Source organism: Phyllobates terribilis, unplaced genomic scaffold, assembly GCF_046119375.1.
Source record: "Phyllobates terribilis strain yellow unplaced genomic scaffold, ASM4611937v1 Scaffold_9__5_contigs__length_417890890, whole genome shotgun sequence".
In the NCBI taxonomy this organism is placed as follows: Eukaryota; Metazoa; Chordata; class Amphibia; order Anura; family Dendrobatidae; genus Phyllobates; species Phyllobates terribilis.
The window spans coordinates 257293713-257313166 of record NW_027362769.1 but is presented as its reverse complement, the minus strand read 5'-3'; positions in this window follow the sequence as shown (position 1 = coordinate 257313166).

Sequence of the window (19454 nt, the reverse complement as noted above, 5' to 3'; positions counted from 1 at the left end):
CACCTGTAGGAAATCTAATGAACTCCATTTTATCAGTCAGGGGGATCTATCAGGATTTGTTCATGGGATCCATTAAAGCTATCATATGTCCATTACAAATAGATGCCATGACGTAAGTGTGAACAAAGCTTTATAAAATGATATGCATAGCCATACATTAGGCTGTGTTCACACTGGAAATCTTGCTCCAGTTTTGGGAGAATCATTGATGGATATTGTGGTTCTGTTATGGTCAGTTACAACATGTATTTCCTCTACATAAAAATGAATGTCCTTTCCAAAATGTCCTTTGTAACCCTTTATAAAGTGCATAATGTATTACTTTGTATAAAGTTTAAAGGGCTGCAGATATAAATGAAGACAAAAGGGAAGAAACTTGTTGTCTCATGTAAACATGTTGCTATTCACAAATAATTTCTCGTGTTCTGCAAATAACACACAAGAAAAGAGTAAACATTTGTTCTTCTTATCCCTGGATACATTGATCCCTCCCTTTTAATCTAGTTGTGAAAAGTCTACTGTAAATGCCTCTGTCTTTTTCAATTATTTAGAATATTATAGTATGCTTTTTAATGAATAATGGTAGTGGATATAGGAATACATGCCAACGTAATGAATCTTCCGTATTCAAATCTGGCTTTTATCACTATTTACACTGAAAAATGACAGACCAGATAATGATATTAGGATCTTGGTTAAAATGAAAATGAGCAAAGCTAGGAAATGTAAATGATGGCATTATTGTATTACCCTTCCTCTAATTGAGGCTTACTCGAATTGACGTTAGATCAATTCCTTAAGTCTTCTAGTACGGACGTAGGAATATATATTTTTATATCATAATTAAATGGAAAATCTAATTAGGTTTGGATTTGTAAAAAATATTTATTTCTAAATAACATCGCTTCTTGTATTAATCAAAACAAGAGCTGCAGATGCCGGTAGGTAGGAGGCAATTCCCAGGACTCGAATCCAACGGCCACAGGATACTAACCTATTCACAGGACCTATGAAACGATTTCAACTATCTCTATTGGATACTTAATAAATACTTTGAAAACTATTTCTTGGAGTGTACCTGTCTATTTAGTCCTCTCTTTTGTTGTATTTCTGACTTTTTTTTAAAGGGATGGGGTGGGTTAGAGCCTCTCTGTCTCCTTATATCGGTATTTAAATGGTGTGCTCCTTTGGTTTTCTACTATATTCAGCATTATTTTACAATCCCAATAAGAAACTTTTACTTTTTTAAGTTAAATCAAATTGTGTTATTTTTTATTATATTACATAAGAGAACAGTCCTCTTATAACTAGTAAGGATTAGAAGTAGTTAAGACAGCAATTTATTTAGCTGCTGTGAAAATAAAAAAAAGAAAAGAACTAAATGAACAACTATCAGAAGTAGAATCTAATGAATGAAGTGAGATGGAATAAACTCAGGTTTCCATGGCATCATATTATTGACGACAAGGTCTTGTCAAAAAATCCCAGGTAAAGGCAAGGGCAGAAAAAATAAGGATAGATGGGGGAAATAAAAAAAAATAAACATATTTGTGTTCCAAAAAGTTAAGAAAACATTTGAGAATGACAGTATAACCCAAAGTCAATAAAAGGGAATATGTCATCAGATGTTTGCTACCCCATGATATTAGGGATAAAAAGCTTAATTCCAGTCATGTATCATTTCCTGGGCTGCTTGCTTCAGTTTTGATAAAATCACAGTTTTATCTGCTGCAGATCTTTCTGAATGCTGAGCTCTGTATAACCCCATCCACATCATTGATTGACAGCTTTCTGTTTACACTGTGCATAGGCAAAAAGCTGTAGATCAGCGGTGGGGGTGGGGTTATATAGAGCTCATGACTATAGCACCAAGTTTACTAGTCCTCTAGTGATTAACTTCTGATAAATCAGTGATTTTATGAAGACTACAACAAACAGCCCAGTAAGTAATACATCGCTGGAAACAGGGTCTTCGGCTCTACATTATGCTGCTCTCAGATTAAGTGACTAAAACCTGTTGACAGATTCCTTTTAAACTTCAGAGATAAATCTCAAACACCTTGACCTACACTCTCTCTCTGAATCCCTCCTCCCTCTTACAGACATTAGTTCCTTACATGATGCAGATGCTGCTGCCACTTTATACAACACCACAACAGCTGCAGCTCTCGATTCGGTCGCCCCCCTCATGCATACCAAGACTCGCACAATCAACAGACAACCCTGGCACACCAGCCTAACTAAAGAACTGCGACGGGCCTCCAGGGCTGCTGAACGTAGATGGAAAAGGTCCCACTCCCATGAGCACTTCATCGCATTCAAACAGTCCCTCACTACCTTCAAGTCCACACTCACTGCAGCAAAACAAACATACTTCACATCTCTCATATCCTCCCTGTCCCACAACCCCAAACAACTATTCAACACCTTCAATTCTCTCCTCCGTCCCCCAGTGCCTCCTCCCTCTCCTCTTATTTCAGCCGAAGACTTTGCCTCATTCTTCAAGCAGAAGATTGACACCATCAGACAAAGCTTTTGCCTAAAGCCCCCACAGCCCCTCCCCACACCTACTCAACCCTCCTCCTCCAAAACTACATTCTCCACCATTTCTGAAGATCAACTTTCCTCCTTACTCTCCAAATCACACCTCACCACCTGTAAACTTGACCCAATCCCGTCCCACCTCATCCCAAACCTTACCACTATCTTCATCCCAGCCCTAGCCCACCTCTTCAACCTGTCACTAACAACTGGTGTCTTCCCCTCATGTTTCAAACATGCCTCAATCACACCCATCCTCAAAAAGCCCTCCCTTGACCCATCCTCTGTGTCTAGCTATCACCCCATATCACTTCTCCCCTATGCCTCAAAACTACTGGAACAACATGTCCATTCTGAACTGTCCTCCCACCTCTCCTCCTGCTCCCTCTTTGACCGCCTACAATCTGGTTTCCGACCGCACCATTCTACTGAAACTGCACTGACTAAAGTCACAAACGACCTACTAACCGCCAAATCTAAGCGACACTACTCTGTCCTCCTCCTCCTAGACCTGTCATCTGCCTTTGACACAGTGGACCATTCCCTCTTACTACAGACTCTCTCATCTCTCGGCATCACAGACTTGGCCCTATCCTGGATCTCCTCATACCTAACAGACCGGACATTCAGTGTCTCCCACTCACACACCACCTCTTCATCTCGCCCCCTATCTGTCGGTGTCCCCAAGGTTCAGTTCTAGGACCCCTGCTCTTATCCATCTACACCTTAGGCCTGGGACAGCTCATAGAGTCTCATGGCTTTCATTATCACCTCTATGCTGATGACACACAGATCTACCTCTCTGGACCCGATATCACCTCCGTATTAACCAAAATCCCACAATGTCTGTCTGCTATTTCATCCTTCTTCTCTGCTAGATTTCTAAAACTTAACATGGACAAAACAGAATTCATCATCTTTCCGCCATCTCATTCAACCCTCCCAACTGACCTATCCATCATAGTCAATGGCTGCCCACTCTCCCCAGTCCCTCAAACTCGCTGCCTCGGGGTAACCCTGGACTCGGAACTCTCCTTCAAACCACATATCCAAGCCCTTTCCACTTCCTGCCGACTCCAACTTAAAAATATCTCCCGGATCCGCACATTCCTAAACCATGAATCTGCAAAAACACTAGTGCACGCCCTCATCATCTCCCGCCTTGACTACTGCAACCTCCTGCTCTGTGGCCTCCCCTCTAACACTCTCGCACCCCTCCAATCTATCATAAACTCTGCTGCTCGACTAATCAACCTGTCCCCCCGCTATTCCCCGGCCTCTCCTCTCTGTCAATCTCTTCACTGGCTCCCCATTGCTCAGAGACTCCAGTTCAAAACCCTAACCATGACATACAAAGCCATTCACAACCTGTCTCCTCCATATATCTCCGACCTAGTCTCCCGTTACATACCTGCACGCAACCTCCGATCCTCACAAGATCTCCTGCTCTACTCCCCTCTTATCTCCTCCTCCCACAACCGTATACAAGATTTCTCCCGTGCTTCCGCCCTACTCTGGAACTCTCTACCCCAACGTATCAGACTCTCGCCTACCGTGGAAACCTTCAAAAGGAACCTGAAGACCCACCTCTTCCGACAAGCCTACAACCTGCAGTAACCACCGGTTCACCATACCAGCTCTACCCTCACCTACTGTATCCTCACCCATCCCTCGTAGATTGTGAGCCCTCGCGGGCAGGGTCCTCGCTCCGCCTGTACCAGTCGCTGTCACATTGTGTTCAAGATTATTGAAATTGTTCTTGTATTATACCCCCTTTTTCACATGTAAAGCGCCATGGAATAAATGGCGCTATAATAATAAATAATAATAATAATAATATACAGTGACAAGCAAAAAGGGTAACAATGTTTTGAATTTTTGACTTTCAGGCTCCATATCTCACCATCTGCTACTGCTTCAAACATGAGACTACCATCATTTTATAGACCTTCATCTTGGCTATCTCATATGTAAATCTGACTAACAACTATTTAGCATATGATTTAGTTATGCAGATTCTTGTCATGTCACTTCACTGTTACTGTTTTGCTCTTGATGGTGGAAAAATCGTTTTCTTCCCGTATACTACAAATTACAACCTGTTCTCACATGCCCTAATAGCTTAGTGTGTTATTAGGTTGATTCCCAAGTGAAAGGTCACTGGTTCGAATCGAAGAGAAACAATGAAAAAGATTTGCCAAGAAAAGAGAAACAGCATCATCCAGCTCATTGATAGTGATCTCTCGGCCAAGAAAATTGCCAAACTGCATCATGTGAGTGACATGACAGCTGGAAGAATCCGAAATAAAGTCAGTCCATCCATTCAAAAGCCAAGAGGTGGACGTCCAGGCAAAATATCAGAGTCAACAAGTTGTCTCATCACAAGGTCTATCAGTTCTGGTGTGACAAACACGGCAGTGGAGGTGGCTCGTATGCTTCGTAATAGTGAGATCACAAACATCCATGCAAGCACCTTCTGATGCATGTTACACAAGTCTGGAAGGGTGGCCCAAAGAAAGGTGAAGAAGCCTTGACTTCAATATCATCATAAGAAGTGTCGGCTCGAGTTTTCAAAAAAGTAAGAAAAGTGAATAGTAGAAGATTGGAAACAGGTGATTTGGAGCGATGAGACGAAAGTCAATAGACTAGGCTCTGATAGGTGCAAGTGGGAGAGTGTAAGAGTGTAAGAAACAAGGGAAAAAAGGGGCTAATGGATGGAGAAATTAAAGGAACTGTCAAGTTCGGTGGAGGAAGCCTGATGGTATGGGGTTGTTTCCCCACCAAAGGCATTGGATACTTGACCAGGATCGATGATGGTCTCAATGCTGAGCTATATGTGAATATCCTACAAGACAAGTTACTTCGTACACTCGAGTACTATGGGTATGAAAAGAACGACATAGTGATCCAGCAGGACAACAACCATATGCCGAGATTGGCAAAAAAATGGTTCAATAACAATGAAGTTGAGGTGCTGGTTTGGCCCCCACAGTCCCCAGACCTCACCTCAATCTATCACTTTTGGGTAGAGTTAAAGAAAAAACTGCATATATACCCAAGTTTGTCTACCAGTATGCATCAACTTTGGGAACGTGTATAAGAGACCTGGGATCAGATTTCAGTTGAGACAAGCTTGAATCTGATGGGGAGCATGCTCAGAAGGATTCAGGCAGTGTTAAAAGTCAAAGGTGGATTTACAAATTACTAACAAAATATTAAAAATTTAAATTTACATTTTTAAGAGCAAAACAGTAACAATGCAGTGACATGACAAGAATCTGCATAACTAATCATATGCTAAATAGTTGCAAGTCAAATTTATGTATGAGATACCATGATAATTGTCTATAAAATGATGGTAGTCTCACGTTTGAAGCAGTAATGGGTGGTGAGATATGGGGTCTGAAAGTCAAATGTTCAAAACATTGTTACCCTTCTGCTTGTCACTCTCCAGTTTGGAAGCATACTGTAAGTGAAGTGAATCAATTTCAGCTGCTTTGGAGCAAATAAAAAGTGACCACAGGTGCACTGGAGAGGCAACAGCAAGGTGACACACAAGACTGATTTTTCTTTAGTTTTGTGTTTTATGTCCTTTATGTGAATGTCACTACTGGTAGCATGAGTACCTGCTGCCAAGTCAGGTTGCACTTGTAGTCTAACTCCCCCAGGATGGCACAAATAGGTATGCTATCTCTCATAGCGCAGCCTCAAGAGCATGGAGCTGATACCAGTGCGTAGGACCTTACAGGAGAGCCTTCATGAGGGAACGTCACAACAGTCCTACTCCCAGGATTATGTGGGGTGACTTAATGTATGTTATCCAGACCCCTGTAGTCTTCATTCCAGGTACACTAACAACTCGGCATTGCTTTGATTTGGGGGTGGAAACAGTGATACGGCCATTTCTCCAAAGTGTAGTTTTTCAATACAACAATGCCAGGATGCAATGAGTGAAAGATCCAGAAGGTTATTAAAGTTCTTTGGAAAAGGGCACAGTCTATTAAGATGTAATTAATCATTGTTGTGGCAAAGAGCAAATCAAATAAAAACCTGATACCGACTTGGTATAAAATAGTACACTTTAATTTCTATTTTTTTGTGGTTTTAAAAAGTATAGCAGCCTATTATCTTCACTACTTAATAAAAACAATCCAAATGTTGAAACAAAGTGCACTGGGTGGACATGTGTCTACAGATTAGAAGTCTTTATGTACTCTGCCATATACATATATATACAGTACAGACCAAAAGTTTGGACACACCTTCTCATTTAAAGATTTTTCTGTATTTTCATGACTATGAAAATTGTACATTCACACTGAAGGCATCAAAACTATGAATTAACTCATGTGGAATTATATACTTAACAAAAAAGTGTGAAACAACTGAAAATATGTTGTATATTCTAGGTTCTTCAAAGTAGTCACCTTTTGCTTTGATGACTGCTTTGCACACTCTTGGCATTCTCTTGATGAGCTTCAAGAGGTAGTCACCGGAAATGGTCTTCCAACAATCTTGAAGGAGTTCCCAGAGATGCTTAGCACTTGTTGGCCCTTTTGCCTTAACTCTGCGGTCCAGCTCACCCCAAACCATTTCGATTGGGTTCATATTTTCAATTGTTTCACACTTTTTTGTTAAGTATATAATTCCACATGTGTTAATTCAGTTTTGATGCCTTCAGTGTGAATGTACAATTTTCATAGTCATGAAAATACAGAAAAATCTTTAAATGGAAGGTGTGTCCAAACTTTTGGTCTGTACTGTATATATATTTATTTGAATAAAATACTTAGGCCGATTCATCAAAGTCTTTACGCCAGTTTTCTCTGGCTTTCAGCCATGGAGGTGTGCCAGTTCGGCTACAGTCACTACTCTGTACACAGTGATCATTTATTACAACGGTCCAACAAAGAATATATTGTGCATACAATTTCCTATTGAATGCAAACAAGCATGTCCCCAGACTACAATAATAGTCTGGTGAATGAAGAGATATATGCTTTCATTATGCTAAAAATAAAGTTTTGTTCAAAAAAAATTATAAAAAGTTGATTGACACATAAAAATAAGCAGGGAAGACCAAAGATAAAATCCAACATGTGAATCAAGGAGCAATTATAGTAATTTATAGAATTATGACCCTATGAGTTCTAATGGCCAATACACCTTTAAGGATTCAGAAAAATCTGGAAAGGCTGGGGGAACAGGAGGTAATATTTTGTTTACCTTAACATTTGAAATATGAAATACATTATGATATATCCATTATACAGTGGCCAGGGTATCAGCCAGGTAAATTTTAAGGTGCAAAGTGTAAACGTAAATAATGATGCAAAAAGCTTGCTGAAATAACCCCTCAAGATCACCTATGGTTTAGCAGCATATTGCTATGAATCCAAAAAACAGAGTATATATGTCAATTTCTCCCCATCTGGATCAATCCCTAATCAAGTAAGCACATGTAGTTCTTAGGATTATATATGAATATTTTGACTATGTCTGTCTTTATATTGCATTAAGCTAAATTTACTATGATAGCCTTAGTTTTTTAAGACATATATACTGTTTTTTTTGGATTCATAATTGTTACATAACAGTAACTATTATGGAAAGATTAACAATGTATTTCAGTGATCCTATGTGGTGTATTTACTTTAATTTGCCATCCATGTCGTCCAGGGGAGGAGTCCTGAGGAGATAATTTGCATATTCCCACTGCATTTTGGGGTAAGTGAAGAGTCTCCGCGAGCTCAAAGAACACTGGATTTTGGCTGTTGGAGCTGAAAAGAGGACATCGGTAAACCGCGGCATTTTGAAGCTTTTTTTTTAAGCTTTTTTCACTGTTTTCAGAACATTAACAATAAGAACATGGAAGAGTCCAGGAGCCATTTGGTGAGCTGCATATCCTGCTACATGTTCACAGACTTGCCAGTGGAAAAGCCAGACTTCACATGCCAGAAATGCAAGCTTGTGTCCCTGTTGGAGGAAAAGTTGCGAAATCTAGAAGAGAGGTTAACTACCTTGAAAATCATTAAGGAAGGTGAAGAGTTCTTAGACAGAGCAGAATTATCTCTTCATGATTCAGAAAGAGAAGAAATTCGAACTGCACCTGACGAAACAGAGGAATGGAAGCATGTGACCCACAGAAGCAGGAGGATCGAGAGGCAGTCAGCACCCATACTGCTCAGGAACCAGTACCAGGCTCTCACACAGGAGAACCATGAAGAAATACAGCAAGATAAGACTTTGCCAGCAATGAATAACCTTGTAAGCCCTCAGAATCCTCCTGGATGGAGAAAGAAGAATGTTGTGAAGAAAAAACGGAGAGTGGTGGTCATGGGGGATTCCCTGTTAAGAGGAACAGAGGCCGCTATCTGCAGACCAGACATAACCTCAAGAGAAATGTGCTGTCTTCCAGGAGCAAAAATTAAAGATGTGTCTGACAGGATATCAAGACTCTTCAGACCTACAGATCACTACCCATTCCTGCTAATACATGTGGGGACAAATGACACCGCAAGAAAGGACCTGGAAACCATCTGCAGTGACTTTGAAGACTTAGGCAAGAAAGTGAAAGAATTGGGAGCGCAGGTGGTCTTCTCATCCATCCTCCCAGTGGATGGCCATGGAACAATGAGGTGGAATAAGATTCTACAGGTGAACAACTGGCTACGTCGATGGTGCCGTCAACAAGGATTTGGATTTCTGGATCATGGAATGAATTACCTATACGATGGACTACTTGCTAGAGATGGGGTGCACCTTACGAAGACTGGAAAACATGTATTTGGAAATCGCCTTGCTACACTCATCAGAAGAGCTTTAAACTAGAACAATGTGGGAAGGGAAGCAAAAGGCCAGAAAAAGCCATACAGCTGACAAATACTATTGAGATCTCTGCTACTGGAAGTGGAAAAGAAGAACAAAGACAAAAAAATCTAAATAATAAAAATATGGGAGGAAGAGAAACCAATCACAAACTAAAATGTTTTTATACAAATGCACAAAGCATGGGCAACAAACAAGGAGAATTGGAACTACTAATGCAGGAAAAGGAATATGATGTCATTGGAATCACTGAAACTTGGTGGGACGATACACATGATTGGAATAAAAGGCTAAAAGGATACAACTTATTTGCAAGAAACAGACTTGATAAACGAGGAGGAGGTGTTGCATTGTATGTTAGAAAAGCGTATATCTGCACAGAGATTGAAGCTTCAGAGACTGGGAGTTCTGTGGAAACTGTTTGGGTAAGAATACAAGGAGAGAACAACGGAAAGGACACCATTGTAGGCATTTACTACAGGCCACCTGGGCAAGCTGAATATATGGATGAACTCTTTATGTATCAAATGACCAAGTTCTCCAAAAAATATGACGTAGTGGTCATGGGAGATTTCAACTATCCAGACATTTGTTGGGAATCTCTCTCAAGTAAAACTAACAGGTCAAGCAAATTCTTATCCTCTCTTGCTGACAACTTTATCTTCCAAAAGGTAGGGGAGAAAACAAGGGGATCTGCTACTTTGGATCTAATTCTTATAAACAGGGAGGAAATGGTTGAGGAGGTAAAGGTGGCTGGGACCCTAGGAGGCAGCGATCATGCTATTATAGAATTTTGGATAACTAGAGGAGGAAGACGTGTGAATACTCAAACTTCAAGGTTAGATTTTAGAAAGGCAGATTTTAAGAGACTCAGAAAGAGAATAGGAGGGATCCAATGGCTGGATGTTCTTAAGGACAAAAATGTCCAGGAAGGATGGGAAATTTTTAAAAATGAGATTCTCAAAGCACAATCGTTAACAATCCCGAAAAGTAGGAAGAATGGGAAGCATTTAAGGAAACCAGGATGGATGAACACAGAACTTAAACACATGCTAAAAAGAAAGAAAGAAATGTTTATTAAATGGAAAGAGGGAGGCATATCTAAAGAAGATTATAATGCAGTCTGCAGATCCTGCAGGGCACGTATCAGGTTAGCTAAAGCTGACAATGAATTAAGGCTTGCAAGAGATGTCAAAAGCAATAAAAAAGGATTTTGGGGGTATGTCAAAAGTAAAAGAAAAGTCAAAGATGCTATAGGATTTTTACAGGATGAAAATGGAGAAATGGTAAGAGAGGATGTTGAGAAGGCCGAACTTTTTAATTCCTATTTTGCATCTGTTTTCTCTCAGAAAGAAAATGTAACATCAACTGATGTTCACTGTCCTTTTAAAGGAATAGAGGAATCCAAGTTATCAGTAAACAGAAAGATTGTGAGGGAATATTTAGCTAACATAAATGAGTTCAAGTCTCCAGGTCCAGATGAATTACACCCCAGAGTACTGAAGGAGATTGTAGAAGAAATTTTAGAACCACTCTCCATAATCTTTGAAAATTCTTGGAGAACAGGAGAAGTCCCAGAAGACTGGAGAAGAGCAAATGTTGTTCCTATCTTCAAAAAGGGGAAGAAGGTGGACCCAGGGAACTATAGGCCGGTGAGTCTGACTTCTATACCAGGAAAGATCTTTGAACAAATTATTAAACAACATGTATGTAAGTACATGGATAAGAATGAAGTGATTAACCAGAGTCAGCATGGGTTTGTAACTAACAAGTCATGTCAGACTAACTTAATTTCCTTCTATGACAGAATCACTGACTGGGTGGATCAGGGAAATGCTGTAGATATAGTATATCTTGACTTCAGCAAAGCATTTGACAAAGTATCTCACATCATCCTTATTGAAAAAATGACCAAGTATGCAATGGACCAGGCAACTGTTAGGTGGATTCATAACTGGCTTAGTGATCGGACTCAAAGGGTGGTTGTAAATGGCTTCACATCCAGCTGGATGAATGTCTCAAGTGGGGCACCACAGGGCTCCGTCCTGGGACCTGTATTGTTCAACATCTTTATCAATGATTTAGATGAAGGAATTGAGGGTAAACTGATTAAATTTGCTGATGACACAAAGCTAGGAGGGATAGCTAATACTAGAGAAGAGAGAGAGAGGATTCAAAAAGACCTAAATAAACTGGAGCAGTGGGCAGCAACCAACAGAATGGTTTTTAACAGGGAAAAATGCAAAGTACTACATCTGGGCAATAAAAATGAAAAAAGCATATACAGAATGGGAGGAATAGAGCTAAGCAACAGTACATGTGAAAAAGACTTAGGTATACTAATAGATCATAGACTGAACATGAGTCAACAGTGTGATGCAGCAGCAAAAAAGGCAAATACAATTCTGGGATGTATTAACAGAAGCATACAGTCTAGATCACGTGAAGTCATTATCGGACTTTACTCCTCTTTGGTCAGACCTCATCTGGAATACTGTGTACAGTTTTGGGCACCACATTTTAAAAAAGACATAGACAAACTGGAGCAAGTTCAGAGAAGAGCGACCAGAATGGTGACTGGTCTGCAAACCATGTCCTATGAGGAACGGTTGCAGGATTTGGGAATGTTTAGCTTGCAAAAAAGAAGACTGAGAGGAGACTTAATAGCTGTCTACAAATATGTCAAGGGCTGTCACATTGTAGAAGGATCATCTTTATTCTCATTTGCACAAGGAAAGACTAGAAGCAATGGGATGAAACTAAATGGGAGGAGACACAGATTAGATATTAGAAAAAACTTTTTGACAGTTAGGGTGATTAATGAGTGGAACAGGCTGCCACGAGAGGTGGTGAGTTCCCCTTCAATGGACGTCTTCAAACAGAGGCTGGACAGACATCTGTCTGAGATGATCTAGTGAATCCTGCTTTGAGCAGGGGGTTGGACCAGATGACCCAGGAGGTCCCTTCCAACTCTACCATTCTATGATTCTATGATTCTATGATTCTATGATATCGTAAAAAGAATAAAAAAGGCAGTATGAAAATAACATAAAAATGAAGTATCATGAAAAAAATATGCAAAGATTATTATTTGAATATCCAAACGAGAAATCATGTTACAGCTCTTTAAACCACATGTCCGAAAAAACACGAACATGTGCCTGGTTAGGAACAGGGGTAAATGGCCTAGTCGTGAACTGGTTAATGAATTTAATAAAAAAGGAACAAAGGACATGAAGTCTACATAACAATTCGCTGCCTTGTAAGCACTGCAGTCTGAATACCCTTCCTACCCCATATAAACACTCCTGGAGCATTACAGCCGCCTAAGGACTATTCAGGCTCATCTGAAGAGTTTAATGCTGCTCTCCACATACACCATTATTGGCTGTATGAATAGGAACATGTCGCTTACTTTCAATACAAACTCTTGTAGCCTTTTTCCCAATATGTATTTCTTCTCAACATTTATAGTGCAGCTCATTCTCCGATGCTCAGCGTGCAGCCGCGGGAAACACAACACGTCTCATTTCCAATAAGTCACTTATTAAAAAGAGAAAAAGGATTTTGAAACTATAGACTTTAATGTTATATAGAGTAATTGATTTTCTGCTTAACCACAAAGCAAACCTTGAACATTTTCTCTAAATCAGCAGATGTAACACATGCAATGTATCCTGTAAATACAATGCAGGTTCACTCCATGTCTATGGTCACCTTTTGGTGCACACGTTGAGAAAATCCACTAAGTCCAACTACTCTTCATTCGGTATATGTTTGGCAGCATGCATAAACAAAATAAGTGGGCACTGCTCCAAAATAAAGGAAGTGCAAACCTGTGTGTAAAGGCTACCTTGGGGTATGTGCACACGGAGTCTTTTTCAGGCAGATTCCATATGAAAAAGATTCCACATCTGAAAAAGTGCGGCAAAATATGAGCATAGTGCACAGCTTAGTAAAAACCCCATTGCTGTGCACATGTTCCAGCTCATGTCACTTCTTTTAAGTGCTTCAGTGTTTAGAAACATTGAAATGGTTAAAAGAAATAATATGTTCATTCTTTGGGCGGCTTTATTTGGAAGCCACCCACTCTATACACTTGAGAGTACAGAGCAAAGACTCAAAATCAACTGAAAGATGCCAGCGAAGACGCCGCTTCAGGAAAATGATTACCGGCATTGTCCTGAAGCGTTTTCACCTTGGAAAACTTGACACCTCTACTGGCATCTTAAAGACTTTGTACACACATACCCTTAGAAGAAAATTAAAATGAAAGCTCACAAAAGGCCAGACCATATCACGTTTTAGCCACACGTCAGTGGCTCCAGTGGGGCATATTTATTTTATTAACTTATATAGCACCATTAAATCCACAGCTCTTTATAGACTTTAGCATCACTGTCCTCATTGTGGGTTAAAATCTAAATTCATGTCTTTTTACTGTGGGAGGAAACCCACTCAAACACTAGGAGAACATACAAACTACTTGCATATGTCGTCTCTAGTAGGAATTGAAATCAGTAACCCACCTACCTGCAAAGCAACAGTGATAACCACTGAGCCACCCCATGCTGAACTTCCATCTGAAGCCCTGAAAAATGGAGTTCAGCCAAGTCTGCCGATGGGGCTATTGACTTTAATGGAGCAGATGGAGTCACTTTGTGCTCTCTCTGACCTAATTTTCAGCAGTGTAGGCCTTTTTGAGATGGCACCAAAGCATGGTTGATTTCATTTTAGATCCCACGTGGACACTGATGAAAATTAGATCAGGCGGGGCACAAATTGACTTTGTCTGCTTCATTAAAGTTAGTGGACCCGTGGGCAGATACAAAGATAGAGCACATTCAAAAATCATATTAACTATATTCAATAATGTACTATACAGTAATTATCAAAATTATACAAATGGATCAAAATTAAGACTCAGAATAATACAGGTTTTATCAACGAGTCCAGGCTGCAGGGGGGTAACGATTGTGGTGGTAGAGGGTGCCAACTTCAGCTGGATGTGTGTCGTTATTGGCATCTCATGGCAGTGACGTCATGTGTCGCCATAGCAGGCATGTCAATGTCAGCTGCCGGCGACATGTATTGCAGTGCAGGTGCAGGGAGCTGGTGAGGGGATAATCTGCAGGTTAATATCGTTCTGAAGCTGCCCGACGCCCGCACTGAAAGCTCTGCTGCAGGGCAGAAATTAACTTTATTCCTCCTGGCAGCTTCAGGCTTTCAGTCAGAGGGGCGTGCTCGGCTTTATGCACCACTCAGTATATAGTGAGCGGCAGCTGTAACTGCGCCCCTGGCACTTACTGACAGCCAGTTCTAATGCTTTTTTTCATGACAAGTTCTCTATAAAGATACAAGGCTCCATAGGCTTACATTATAAAGACGACGTCCGGCTCACACCTAAACCTCAATGGGATCTGGTGAGTCAGATTTTCAGCCACGTGAGTGGTAAGGGGAACAAAGAAGCATTGGAAATTGGGTAAGATGGCGATCGGTGAGTATATTACCACACTTACAGTACATTACATATTTCATGCCTCCTTAAGAAGAAATCATTGTTAGTTTTAATTCTGCTTAAGAGAATGAAATTCTATTGTAGTAAATGTATCCATACAGGGCCTAAATAATGTTTCTGAGACAGCAGTACTAGGCACTAAGGACAGTGCTATCAGTAGCCCATGGTAAGCTTGAAACTCTGCTACAGATTGTGTATTGGATCCTTGGCGCTTCAACTTACACTGCTTGGAAAAAGTATTTATACCCCATGAACTTTTCTATATTTTTTCACGTTACACCCACAAACTAACATATTTTATTGGGATTTTTTGTTATGTACCAACACAAAGTAGCAAGTATTTGTGAAGTATAAAGGAAATGCCACATGGTTTACTAAATATTTAAAAAATATAAAGCTGACAATTGTGATGTGTATTTGTATTCAGCCCCCTTCAGTCAATACTTTGTAAGACCACCTTTCACTGCAATTACTGCTGCAAGTCTTTTGGAGTATGTCTATACCAGCTTTGCACATCTAGGGACGGACATTTTGCCCATTCTTCTTGCACACGCGCTCTAGCTCAGTGAGATTGGATGGAGGCATCTGTGAGCAGCAATTTTCAAGTCTTGCCACAGATTCTCAATGGGATTTAGTTCTGGACTGTGACTGGGCCATTTATACACATGAATATGCTTTGATCTAAACCATCCATTGTATCTCTGGCAGTATGGTATAGATTTCCATGCATCATTGATGAGTATGTGCTACTCGGCAGGGCCTCCCACTAGGTCCAAAAACAGCAGCAATACAAAGGCCAAACGACCATTCTCAAGCCTAAAATATAGTCACGTGACTGTATTTTAGTCTTGAGAAAGGCCATTTGGCCGAAACATTACTTTATTTTTGTCTCCTCACTGCTGTGATGTTTTAAATATTTTGGAATAAAGATTGGATTTTTACAAGGATCTCTATGGTGCCTCAGATATCTTTGGATTAGCTCTGGCAGTATGTTTAGGGTCGTTGTCCTGCTGGAAGGTGAACCTACGCCCCAGTCTCAAGTCTTTTGCAGCCTCTAACAGGTTTTCCTCCAGGATTGCCCTGAATTTAATTCCATCCATCTTCCCATCAACTCTGACCAGCTTCCCTGTCCTTGCTGATGAAAAGCATCCCCACAGCATGTTTGATGGTGGGGCTGGTGTTCTCACGGTGATGTGCAGTGCTATTTTTCCTCCATATGTAGCACTTTGCAATTAGCCCAAAATGTTCTAGTCATCTGACCAGAGCACCGTCTTCCACAAGCCATGTAGGGGATACAGCTAGCATGTGGAAGAAGGTGATCTGGTCAGATGAGACCAAAGTAGAACAGCCCTCCACCCCACACATTATCATAGTTCTCGCAGCACCCTACACAGTATTATTGCCCCTCAGTATGATACTCCTATAGCCCGTTAGTATGAAGGTCCCCATAGCCCGCCCCTGCAGTAAGTATGATGGTTCCATATACCAGCCCCTATACACTATGATGGCCCCCAATATCACCCCCCCGCTCAGTAGGATGGCCCCCAATGCCAGCCCACCCCCCAATCAGCATGCTGGTCCCACAGGCCCTCACTATTTTGTCCACCACAGCCTCAGACTCACCATAATGTCCCCCCACAGCCCACCCCTCAGTCAGTATGATGACCTCCACAGCCCCCACTCAGTACGATGTCCCCACAGTCCTCCACTTAGCATAATGTCCCCCACAGCCCACCCCCCACTCAATATGAGGATCCACACAGCTACTGACATTAAAAAAATAAACACTGCTCACCTCACCCGGTTGAAGAAGATTAGGTCTGTGCAATTTGAGTACTGAGGCTCTATATTGCAGGAGGGATGTAGTGACGTAATCGTGCCTTCACTGTATGGAGTCTCTGACTCACAGGCACTGGCTAAATAGTGGATCACGGAGCCTTTGGCTCCATGATCCACTGTTCTATTCAATGGTATCTGCAAGCTGTGAATGCCGCTGAAATTGTGATGACGAACCAAGGAGAAGGGGTGAAAAGCAGGTGCCGGGCCCTCAGCTTACAAACCTTGTAGGGGCCGCGTGGCCTGCCGTTATGGTTGGTGCGACCCTGTATTGCATCAGTTATACAAGGGAAGCAGCAGGCTGCATTCATTATTATAAGGTCTGTCTTGGTTCTGCTTTTAGAATGGAACAAAAAGTTCAGCATGCAGGACTTTGTTTTGTTATAAAAAAATGGACGTTTAATGGACCCGATAATAAACAATGGGTTATGAGTATGAGGAGGGGCTGTGCGGCGAGGGGGTCATGATGCTGCATGCTGGGGGCTGTGGGGGGGGAAGAGAGTGATGATGATGCTGCATGCTGGGGGGGCTGTGTGGAGAGAGGGTGATGCTGCATGCTGCGGGCTGTGCAGGGAAGGGGCTGATGATGCTGCATGTTGTAGGGCTGCATGGGAATGGGGGTAACGTTACATACTGGGGAACTGCATGTTGACCAGCTGTGAGGGGAAGCGGGTGATATTACTAGCTTGGGGCTGCGTCTGGAAGGTGTAAAGTCACTTTCCTGAGGCTGCATGCTGGGCGGCTACGTGGGTAAGGAGGTAATGTCATTGCATGGGGCTGTGCAGTGATGTTACTAGCGTGGCTCTGCATTCTGCACAACAGTGGCAGTCTCTCATGTGGACCCTTGGGAAAATTAGTTGCCCACCCCTGGCATACATAATACTAAAATCTCACTATTTATGAGGGAAATCTGTATCTTATAACAATACTTACATGCATGAATAGAGAGAACTTGTTTTCATCAGACAACCCCTTTATCACCTATTCACATCCATAAAGGTGATTGGGGGTGTCCAACAGCTGGGAACTACACTGATCGGCAGAATCGGGCACCTTTATCTCTTTTAGAATTGAGTAGTACGCATGATCAATCTGAACTCCATCCTTGCCCTATAGGGCTACCAAGCTCTCGGCTTTATCGAGCAACCTCATTGAGAATGAATGAAGTCGAGGTTCGGGCATCCAGCCAGCCGCTCCATCTTGTAAGGGGATACAAATTCTTTGTTTTGCCAATCGGTGCAGGTCCCAGCAGTTGCACACTCACTGATCAGCAAATTATCACCTATCCCATAGTTAAAGAGACTCTGTCAGCACAGAATGATTGCTCAAATTTAACACAGGCGATCGGTACACACTTGGTGTGGCCAAACATTTAAGGGACTCTGTCAGCACAGAATGACTGTTCAAACTAAGTTCCGCCGCTCGGTGCTTCACAGCAAGGCCAATTATTTATATACACCTTCCCACCTGCTTGTTTTCCCTCAATCTCCACTCTCCTCTTTGATTGACAGCTCTGGCTTCATAGATGCAGGGAAGGGTGGAGATAGCTGGAAACCAAGCAGGTGAGAAGGTATATTTAAAAGATTGGCTCCACCATGGATCACTAGCACCTGTACTTGGTTTGAACAATCATTCTGTGCTGACAGACTCCATTTATGTGGTCTCATCATCTTGTTTGTTTTTTTTACTATATTTCCACTCTCCCTCTATTTTGATTGCAAGCTCTGGCTTTATAGAACCAGAGAAGGGCGGAGATAGATGGAAAACAAGTAAGTGGGAAGATGCGCTTAAATTATTGCCAGCACCAAGGGTGCATCAAGCGCCTGTGCTTGGTTTGAACAGTCATTCTATGCTGACGGAGTCCCTTTAAGGCCCTCAGACATATTAGATAGCTGTTAGCCCTACAGCTTTTGGCCAACAGCTATCTCTCCCGACTATCACATACACAGGGGCACTTCGACAAATGTTCTTGTGCTATTAGAATGCAGATGTCTGGCTCCTCTGGCAGCTGCTTATCTTCAGAGAAAACAAGAGGATCAACCATTGCAATTCCAGCACGTCAAATCCTTCTCTTTTGGCCACGGCCCCACTATCCGTATTTGGTCAGTATTTTTTCTCAGGACTGGCAGCCAAAACCAGTAGTGGATGATAAATGTAGAATTGGTGACTTGTTTCTATTATACCTTTTCTCTGATTGTCCCTCACCTGGTTTTAGCTCCCACTCCTGAGAAAAAATACCGACCGAATACTGATAGTGGGGCCGTGGCCTTTCTCACATACACTATCGAAGGAGAGTCGAGAGGCCCCATACATATCAGATTTGACAGAACCTGACAACTTTAACCTTATGTGAATGGAAGCCTTAGCGTAACCTGTAGAATAGACAGTACTGTGTGCACAGAAATCATGAACCTCTGAACTCCGATCTCGTCATCTCTGTAGTGAGGCTGCTAGAATGGAGTTGCTGTACAGTGGACATCCTTATAGACAGTACTGTGTGCACAGAAATCATGAAGCTCTGTGCAGCAACTGCGATCTGGTCATTGCTGTAGTTGGACAGCTAGAATGGGGTTGCTACACGCAGGACGTACTTCTAGACAGTATATTGTGCCCAGAAATGATCCTCAGTGCAGTAACTCTAATCTAGTCATCTCTGTAGCATACCTCCCAACTTTTGAAGAAAAAGAGGGACAGATCATGCGGCATGCGTAGTGCGCGGCATGCGTAGTGC